The sequence below is a fragment of the Ursus arctos genome, unplaced genomic scaffold (genome assembly GCF_023065955.2).
Source record: "Ursus arctos isolate Adak ecotype North America unplaced genomic scaffold, UrsArc2.0 scaffold_11, whole genome shotgun sequence".
In the NCBI taxonomy this organism is placed as follows: Eukaryota; Metazoa; Chordata; class Mammalia; order Carnivora; family Ursidae; genus Ursus; species Ursus arctos.
The window spans coordinates 205,578-216,715 of NW_026622775.1; positions in this window are offsets into that span (position 1 = coordinate 205,578).

Sequence of the window (11,138 nt, forward strand, 5' to 3'; positions counted from 1 at the left end):
CTAGTCTTTGTTGTCATCATCGGAGCAGCTAACATTTATTGAGATTTACTATGTGCCAGGTGCTCTGTTGTGTGCTCTACATGCATTTTTTCATTTAATTTTCCAAATACGTTCATCAGGAAATACTCATTGAACACCCACTGTGTACCAAATGTAGCTATTTTTCTCTTAGAGAAGATGGATAATGCCCTATATATACAGGGTAATGAGTCTTGAGAAGAAAAGTTAACAGCAGATCAGGGGAGAGAGAATGAGAAGGTGGGGGTGAATTGGGGGTGCTAGTTTCTCATGAAACACATTCGTGGGAAGAAGCAGACAATAACATGTAAGTAAGATAACTTTTGTTAAGAGGAGACACCACTTTTTTTTTCTTATAATAATATTTTTTTATTATGTTAGTCACCATACAGTACATCCCTGGTTTTTGATGTAAAGTTCAATGATTCATTAGTTGCGTATAACACCCAGTGCACCCATGCAATACGTGCCCTCCTTACTGCCCATCACCAGCCTATCCCACTTTAGATGGGATGCTGAGAAAGGCCTGGGGAGGAGACTTCTGAGGTGAGACCTATGTGATAAGGATTAGCCATGGTTGGGAGGGTAGGGTATCTCTTTTACCTGTCGAGACAGAGTGTCCAAGTCAGAGAACGCAAGGCCTGTATGAGTTTGTCTTGTACATGTCTGAGGCATGGAAATAAGGCCCCTGTGGCTGAAACACTTTGGGCAATGGAGAGAGGTCGGTGAGGTGAGGGCCAGGTCCTGTGGGGCCTTGGGGGCTGTGACAAAATGTTTGACTGTTATTCCAATGGTGAGGGAAAGTCGATGGAAGGTTTCGAGCAAGGGAGTAGAAAGGGATTCACTAATTTATTGAAAGAAGATTTTCTTTTCTATTTCATTATGAAAATAGAAGCAGCTAGAGGAAACTTCACACTGATTCCTGCCAACCTGGTTACCCACCTACTTGTCTGTGCCCATTTACCTCATCTTCCTAATTGTAACTAGGTGAACAACTATCTGTCTTCCACTCTGAAAATTTTCTCCATGTTTGCATTGGATCCTGCTCCTTCCTGCTTAACATCTCTCTGTCTGATGTCATCATTTCCCCTTCTCTGACAGACTCGTCTTTAGCAAGCATATGCCTTAATTTCTTCCATCTTGGATATCTAATAGATATTGCAAACTTAAAATGTCTGATACCAAATTCGTGATTCTCCCCTCAAAACCTACTGGATCTGCAGTTTCCCACGTCTCAGTTGATGGCACATCCACCCTTGTAGTTACCCAGACCACAAACTACTTCATTTCTCTCAAAGTCAATAGAAAAAAGTTTCTCAAAGTTAATAGAAAAAAAAAAGTAAATAAAAATGAGTCTGATCATTCAAGATTTGTTTGTTTAACCAGCTGTGAGCTAGTATAGATTCTTCTTCTTCTTCTTCTTCTTCTTTTTTTTTTTTTTTTTTTTTTTGTGTGTGGCTACCCTGTGATGATACTCGGCTATACCTAGTAAGATAAGACAGAGTTAAGAAAAGTATATTTTAACTGATTTAAAAAAAAAAAATCAGTTCGTTGTACCTGAAAATTCTGTTGGTGCTACCTTGAGAATATTCTAGAATATGACCATTTATCACAACTTCTGCTACCTATGTGGTCCAAAATACCCTTATTTCTCACCAAACTTATCTCCATGTTTCTGCCTTTGCCCATCCCCACTACCAGTCTATTTGGAACACAACAATTTGAGTGAGCCCTTAAAAATTTAAGTTAGGTCATATTAATTCTCCCTTAAGACCCCCAGTGCCACCCTCAACCCTGATTTTTCTCAGAATAAGACCCGTAGTCTCAGCTGTTTCCCTGACATGATATTGTCTCTTGTTATCTCTCTGGCCTTACCCTCTACCACTCTCTTGTTTTGTTGTCTCCACTACAGGGACAATGGTCTCTTGACAGTTTCTTAAATACTGGACGGGCGCCCTCTGTGCGCTGGCTGTTCTCTGCCTGGTAGGCCCTTACCAGATATCTGTTTTTCTTCCTCCGTTTAAATCTGGTATCTGCTCAGATGTTACCTTCTCAAACTCTCTATAAAATAACAACTCTCTTGTCTGTGACTTCTCTTTCTTTACTCTTCTATTAAAAGATGACAGAACTTTCAGAAATGATATGTATGTATCAATTTATGTACATATTATTTGTCTCCTTCCACTAGGGTCTCAGCTCTAGTGGGAGCAACTAAGTTAGCAACCTCGTTTTTGTTTATACTTTACTCCCTGCACCTAGAAAGAGACTTGGAGTCTAGTAAATATTCAATTACAAAACTGCTTATTCAGTCACTTCATAAGTACTTATTAACATAATTTCTGGAAAGCTGCACAGATGACAACTAATCTTTGGAGGGGAGGAGTGTGTTAGAAAATAGACCTACCTTTCATTGTAAACTGTTTCATAATCATTAATTAATAAACATTAATTATTAATTAATAAATGTTAATTAATATTAATTATTTCTCTCCACTTTAAGAAATTAGTTAGTAGATATAAACTATATGTAAACTAGTCTGCTCATCCAGGATTGGTTTTGGTTAACCAGTATAGACTACTTTAAATTGTGAAGATGCTAGGCTGTATCTACTAAGATAAAACACAGTGAAGGAAGCTATGTTTCATTTGAGTGGTCAGGGCAGGCAAAGAGATTTGTAAAAAGATAAACTGAGGCATGTTAAAAATTTTAAGGGTTTATTTGAGCAAAAATTGATTCAAATTGGGCAGCATCCAATCTAACAGGTAGAAAGGAGCCCTGAGGAGCTGTACAAAATGACACTTTTATAGGCAAAAGGGAACTGGAATAAGGAAGTCATACTAGGCAAGAAAAGCAGATTAGTTGTTGAAAAGTTACTTTCCTTTAGGGAATGTTAGGGGTTTATCGGGAAGATTACCTAACTAGTACAGATAATGTGATTCCTGATTGATTGGTTTCAGATTCCATATCTGGGAGAGCTGCAACAGTAATTAAGTCTCAGTTTGGTGGTATGAGGCTTGGCATAAATGAGTTTATTTTGGGCCTGTTTTTTGTTTGTTTGTTTTTAACAGATTGAACAGCTTGTCTGCAGTTACAGAATTTCTGGAGAGAGTGGCTTAAGATTTGGATGCATATCCTTTCTCTGAAAGGTACTTAAAACATTTATTGATTAATTTTTTTTTCTTACCTGAAAGATTAATACATGCGTGTGATGAAAACATTTAAGTAGTACATGAAGAATCACAGTGAAAAATAAACCTTCTTGACACATCTGATCCTCAGGGTGCCATTGTCATCCCAAAGGCAATTTTGCCATTTCCTAGAGTGTTATCCTCAAATTAATCTATGGTTGTGCACATATATTTCTTTCCCTATATTGTGTATCTTTTTACAAAAATACCTGCTGTACATGCTGTGGTGCATTTTGCTTAAAATGTGACCTTTACATAAATATTTTCATTCAGTTTTAGAAGGTAAAGTGAATTTTTGAGGCATGTTAATTGCACATACTTCCATGTTGATGTTTAAATTACTGTTTTTCCCCCCAAACTGTGTTTATTTCTGCTGAAGCTGCAGAGGGCACTGTACACCTTCCAAAACCACGGCATAACCTTGAAGAGTGTTTTGCAGTTCTTGAACGTAGCACACATTTTAGGATGCAGAGAAGCTCCTGATATTAGAAATATGCATCAATTCAAATTATTCTCCTGTCTGCACTTATTTTATGCATTTTTTTAAAAGATTTTATTTATTCATTCAACAGAGAGAGAGACAGCCAGCGAGAGAGGGAACACAAGCAGGGGGAGTGGGAGAGGAAGAAGCAGGCTCATAGCGGAGGAGCCTGATGTGGGGCTCGATCCCAGAATGCTGGGATCACTCCCTGAGCCGAAGGCAGACGCTTAACCGCTGTGCCACCCAGGCGCCCCTATTTTATGCATTTTATATAAAATTAATTATAATATATATTTATATCATACCATTACCATCATACTTTTTCTTTAATAGATACAATGTTTAATTTTCAAAGCACAAGTCTTATCTTTAATTTTGCTGTAACTTTGTTTTATTTCTTTATTTTTTAATTTTTAAAAACATTTTTTATTTATTTGTCAGAGAGATAGAGAGGGAGGGAGTGAGCATGTACACAAGCAGGGGGAGCAGCAGGCAGAGGGAGAAGCTGGCTCCCATCTGAGCAAGGAGCCCAAGGTGGGACTCAATCCCAGGACCCTGGGATCATGACCTGAACCGAAGGCAGATGCTTAACTGACTGAGCCATCCAGGCGTCCCTGCTATAACTATTTGTAATGATCACATAGTATCCTTTTCCTTTTAATCATGGTTACAGAGGATTTGTATGGGATCACGGAAACAGCACTTAACTAGGTCAGTCCAACTCCACCATTTGTAAGTTATGCCGTAATACCGGAGAATCATTTATCTGTGTCATTTACCATTTCCTCGTCCACAAAATGAGGAGATTGGCTGAGAGAATTTCTGGGATTCCTGTCAGCTTCAGTAAGTCTGTGATGTCTTCATAAGAAGAGGCACTTGTTAAAATGGAGTTTGGATGTGTGTCAAATAGAATAAGAATGAGTGAGGGGCGAGCAAAGCCATGCAGCTTGCAGGGGATATTCGAGGTAGTCACAGCACTGCAGAGACGGCTATGGTGGTCCACCAAAATCTACTCCCTGCTTTCTGGCCAGAAAGCAAGCCTCGCGCTTAAATCTGCTACTTCCAGGCCTAGATAAGGAAAACTTTGTGGGCGCAGTTTTCCTCTCTTGTCCTTGGTGAGCATTCCTCCTCTTTCCCTCAGTGATGGTTCCAGACCTCCCTCACTCTCCTCATGCCTGAGTCCCATCCTCATCCTTCCTGAGAAACCAGGCCACCAGGCAGGATGTCTCACCTCCCACCTCTCCTACCCTTATAGACTGTGCTCCAATTGACCCATATCCCACCAGTTCTATTATGACTCACTTCCGGAGAATGAGGCGTTTGTTACCTCTGAGGGTCTGAGGCGCATTCTTCCGTTTACACCCTGAGTCTGTCCTCTTCAGTCTCCTCTTCAGTCTCCTCCAGGACGTTGCTTCAGGAATTATTCTCTATTTCAGAAAAAAGGCTATAAAGTAACAAAAAGAAGAGTCACTCTAAAAAAAATTATCTAAAGTTGTGGAGTGAATAATCCTTACCACCCTTCAAATTTCATCTTCCTTAAGGTGACGAATGTTGTTTCTGACCTTTTCTTTAGTATATGTAGAAAACATGTTTGGGAAGTAGCCAAGTTTTTATTTTCATAATGGAATCATTCTGTACTTACTGATATGCAATTTGCTTTTTATGCTAACAAATCAATATGTAGATCTGCCTTTTTTTTTTTTTTAAACTGGCTGCCTAATATTCAATTGTATGTATTCAATTATAGTTAATTCAGCCATTCCTTTATCTGGACATTTAGATTGTTGCCACTGTTTTAATATAGCTTATAATACAAAAACCCATCTGTGTACACTTCCACACATTCTTGCCTCTATTTTCATAGTGTAGATAGATTGCTGGCAGTTAAAATGTTGACCCAAATGATATGCTTGTTTTGAATTATAACAAGTACTACTAAATTACTTTCTAAATAATTTGTACCAATCATACTACAACCAAGAGTATGTGAGTGTCTGCTTCTCCATCCTTCACCATTACTTGATATTACCAATATTTCTATTTTAAAAATTTTATAGGGAAGAAGATATTTTATTATTATTAATTTATTATTATTAATTTAATCTGCAATTCCCTGACTGCAAATAAAATTGAGCATCTTTTCATTATTATTTAATATCTACATATTATTTTTTAAATTGTCCATTTGGATAAAAAGTCCTTTCTCCTTTGCTCATTTTTTCATGTGGATTTTTTATCTGTTCAAATATTTTGCTCACTTGCTGCCTGTGCTCTGCTGTTGTGTCCTGGCTGCTTTATCCTTCAGGCCATTTGTCTGCAGAACCTCTCGTTGTGTGTCAGTGTTGGTCCCTGGCCTGAATGTGGCGTGTTTTACCTAGGGGTGCTCTGGTCTGCTTGTGAAATGAGACCTGTGGCTGCTACCACCATGTGAACTGAGGTTTTGCAAAACTCCCGGGTTGGGGAGATGCAATGTTGGCAGGGGTTTGGGCCAGTCTTCTGGGGGAGGGCCTGCTGCACTGGGACTGAGGCAAGCTTGACTGGGAAGGGCATTTCCCCTGGAGCATAGGGGGTTTGGGCTTGGTGTGAGCAAGTTAGGTAGGGAGTGTTGGCACTGTGCTTGTTCCCACAGGTGGCCCTGTGCTTATGCCGAGGGATGGGGGAGGGAAATGTCGCTAGCCAGTTTCTTGTTCCTGGAGGGGTCTCTCCACGAATGCTGTCTCTCAGGGACACACTCCAAGTGAATAACCTCCCCACTATGTGCCCCAGATGCTCTTCAGATCTCTGTTTCCAAGCCGTGTGTGTGTCTGTGAGCTGTTTGCCCTGCCTTCTCTCCAGGTGCAGCCCCAGTGTCCTCTAAGTTCTCCCAGACCCAAGCACGCTGACCTTTAAAATTCCTGGCTTTAAGCCTGGCTGGTTGCAAGAACTCATGAACTTTGGGCCCTCTTGCCTTCCAAGCCAATTGCTGCGGGGGATTCATTTTCCCCTTCTGCTCCCCTGCATGCTGGTCTGTCTCTCACCCATCTCCGCCACTGCGGCTCCATCCCCACTGCTTCAGCCTGGATCTTTTTCTCTCCCAAGTCACATCTGTGCACTTCCTATCTTCTTCGATGTGGCCTCCGCTCCACCTTTAGGTGTGGAGTTTGTTCTGCCAGTCTTCAGATTGATTTCTAGAGTATTTAGGATGATTTGATAGTTACCTAGTTGTATTCATGGGATGAGGTGAGCCAAGGGTCCTTACTCTGCTGCCACCTTCCCCTCCCCATCAAACAAAATCCTCAAAATTTAGAACATGTTTCATACTTACAGCATGTCTCAATTCTGATGGTCAATTTTGATTAGAAATATTGATCTTGTTTAGAAGTTATATAGTTTACCATTGAAAAAATAGTCACATATCCTAGTTGTCCCAAATGTACTTTAAAGTTTTTAAATAACTGAATCTATCAGTTTTTAAATTAGAATTAAAATTAAACATTTAGTTCCTCAGGTACACTAGCCACATTTCAAGTCTTCAGTAGCCACATGGGACTAGTGGAGAGTGTATTGGAAAGTGTAGCTCTGGGGCTCCTGGGTGGCTCTGTCAGTTAAGTGTCTGCCCTCAGCTCAGGTCATGATTCCAGGGTCCTGGGATGAAGCCCCACATCCGGCTCTGCTCCCTCAGATTCTAATATGCATCCCTTTCCTGGTTTCCTTTTACTCTCTGACCAAAGATCAAAGAGTGGTGGGCTCTTTGATCTCCTAGGTCAGCTCCTCATCTTTGACTTACTCTCAGGTATTAAGATTCCTAGTGGTTTCATTCAGTTCTCTGCTCTTTATATTCTCCGCCCCCGTCATTGTTTTAGCTACCATTTGTAGACTTCTTTTTTTTTTTAAGATTTTATTTATTTATTTGACAGAGACAGCGAGAGAGGGAACACAAGCAAGGGGAGTGTGAGAGGGAGAAGCAGGCTTTGTGCTGAGCAGGGAGCCCAATGTGGGGCTCGATTCCAGGACCCTGGGATCATGACCTGAGCCGAAGGCAGATGCTTAACGGCCGAGCCACCCAGGCGCCCCATGTAGACTAACTCTTAATCTATATCTCTAATCCAAAATTCCCCCTTATCTTAGACATGAACATCTAATCTTTATTGGATATCCCATGAACATCCGACGGGCATCTCAAAATCTCCCAAACTAGCCTCCTATGTTTTATGGTCAGCTCTGTCTCTTTAGTTACAATTTTCAGTTGGTTCAACAACAACCCAGTTATCTAAGAGAAAAATTGGAAGTTACTTTTCACTGCTGCTCTTGCTCACAGCCCACATCCAACCACCCAGGACCCTTGCCTTCTTGTGTATCACTAATACCACTGATGTATTCCAGCTTCGCCTTCCTTTTATGACTAACTGCAATTCTTTTCCAGAATTAGTTCAAGTGTCATTTTCCAAGAAGCCTCTAGTTGTTGATCCTCTGTGTTCCTCTCACACCATGTGTAGTACTTATATCTCAGAGCTTCCATATGGCTTCCCAACTATACTATAAGCTCTTTGACAGTAAGGCTGTATCTCAATTTTCTTATATCCCAGTTTGCTAAATGGTTGAAAGCTTGATGTTTATCCTTTTGAAACATCAGTTGGTGATAGTTATTGTGCCCTCAACATCTCGATGATATTTTAAGAAATGAAATATAAATACTTTAATACCTGTGAAAAATGACTGTTTCCAAGAAGTTATTTCCGTACTGAGAGAAGTAGCTAAAAATACACATGAAGTATCTGTCTTCTTGAAAAGTTTAATTGATATACTGTAACTAGAATGGACCCTAATAACATAATTTTTTCAGGCCTAGAGCTGTCTCTGAAATGTAATCTCTGGGATATCTGTATACCAGTAATATTGAGAACCACATCATTTCGTTCCAGGATCCATAAAAGGCATTGCATATGTAATTAGCAGAACAAATTACCATGCAGGGCATATACTTTTACATTTGCATGGTGGGTAAGAATGATTGCTTTGATTATGATTTCCATGTATTTGGTTTTTTGCTTCTTTTGTTTTACAATCTTTAATGTATATATCTTAGTACAAGAGGATACGCTGACCTTTTAAAATAAAATATTTATTTAATTTGGTGAAGTGTAAGATCCACTCACCAGTAAAACACCCTGGTTTAACCTTAGTGTTATGTATGTTTCTCTTAAGTATTTTAAGCATGACTGCTTTAGTTTTTGGAGTTATTTCCAAATACTTTTACAAATATATACATGGGAACAGCATGAATTTTCTTGATACACAGAATAATCATGGCATGGGTTTATTTGAAAACCTAATAGTAGCACTTGCCACTATAAAACATTGAGCTTTTGCTGGAGTGGACTCTTAATTGTTTTTCAGTTTTTTCTTAATAGGTTTGTAATTTGATCTCTTTGTGAGATAACCTGTCATTTTATGAGAAACCATTGGAGAGTTAACTGAAAGTAGAAGCAAATCCCAGGGAACCCCTAAAATATAGCTAATCCCCTTATCTTACTGCCAACTTTGGCAGTGATAACAACCTAATCCTGTAGAAATATGTGCATCTATTAACTGGAAACATGCTCAGTGCCCACATTACAAGTTAAGAGATTTGAAAGTGGCTGTCTCTGAGGAGTGGGAGTGGGTAGTAGATAAGGGGTAGAAGGCATAAGGGAACTGCTGTTTTTGTTTTAAGCTTTTTAGCACTACTTGATTTGTAAAATATGTGCACATGCTATTTTAGTGAAAATAAAACAACTTATAAAAAGAAAACTTACAAAAAGAAGTTATCAGCCCTAAACCTGGCCATTAGTTCTTGTGTTATTTCTTATGGGCTGGATGTACACCAACCGAAAGGAAGCTGAATTGGTCCTCCTTGAGTGGGGCTTCTTCCAAAGACCCTCCTGGAATGAGGGGCCCGAGAGAAGAGTGAAACACGGGATCAGTGGCCAACGTAGGAATCAGTTGTGACGAAATAACATGGGGGAATCATTACTTATATCAAACGAACCATACATAAGCGATTCCTCAAGCACTCCCAAAGAGAAAAGGTTACTTTCCAATGAAGTCGTCTCTACCCTGCTTCCAAAAACTAGTGTGGTGGACTGATGTTTCCTGTCTAAAAGAGAATGAAACCAGAAAATTAGTAGTTCTGGCATCCTTGGGTATATGGATATGGATCCTTCACTAAATCTGGTCTTGATTCTGTGAGAAGCATGAAAGCAGAATTCGCCTGCATCTCTAAATGCGCTTGATCTCCTTTGCTTAGTAATTGAACAAATAGTAAAATAAAATGAAAATATTTCTAGCTTGTCCAAATTTTAATTCTTACCAGTCTTTTGTTCTTTTGATCAGATTATGTAATTTGACCTAGCACGATTGATACTGGGGAGAAAGTTAGCTAGAATGACTTCATGGTTAATGGGGAGAGCTAGAGAAAGATAGAGACAAGAATGACTTTTCCCCTCCTCTGCCTGCTACCTGAGTATAGCTTACTATGAACACATTGCTTTTGGAGACATTGAGCTCTGGGTTCTCATCACTGAAATCCATCTGGGTTGCCAGACAACCCAAAGGAGGTCTCCAGGTGAAGTCAAAGGGAAAGGGAAAATAGAATTTTGGCTGGTTTCCCTGGATTATGTTGGGAGCAAGCTGTTAAAGTAGAAGACTACTCCTGTAGCTTATGACCCCCTGTTAGAGAAGGTGCCTCTAGATGGATCATTTCAGCTTTTCCAGATGGATGGCTATAGTTGGCATTCTTCCTGTCTGTCCTGGAATTAGATCATCTGCAACTGTTATTTTCATTTCAGTTCATATCACTTCAATTCACTAATAAATGAACATTGAGAAAGATCATGAACTAATGATTAGTTTACTTAATTGTACTTGTTATTCAGTCTTATTTCTTTAATCATTTCCTAAGTAACAAGAGCCTTGTTAATTATGTTGATGAAATCAAGATACAATGTGTCAACCACATACTACTGATTGATCAACGATTAATAATTGAGTATCTCTTTGTACCAGGAACTAGGAATTTAGGATGCATCTTTTAATAAAACAGATAAAAATATTTTGCTCTAATTTTGCATTTTTTGTTTTACTCACATTTAGTAATGCCTTAGACCAAAAGATTTGAAATTCCAACTACCATTTCCATTCTCTGTAGACCTGTTTTTCCTCTCCATACAGGCATACAGACAGACACACTACTCACTCACCTATTTAAAATTTGGAGTATTTAATGGTAAATGTTGAAATACAAATGTACTTTTAATTAGATTTCCTTTCACTCCTACTTTTTTCCTGCTGCAGACCATCAAGTGTTCTTTCTGAATCTTTGTTACGTTTGGTTATCATTTTTATTTTAGCTACGCTGTTGTGTTTTAGGAGTTGTTTTTAACCACTAGATGACAAGAGTTAAGTGATCATTTACATGTTTTTGATTTAATGT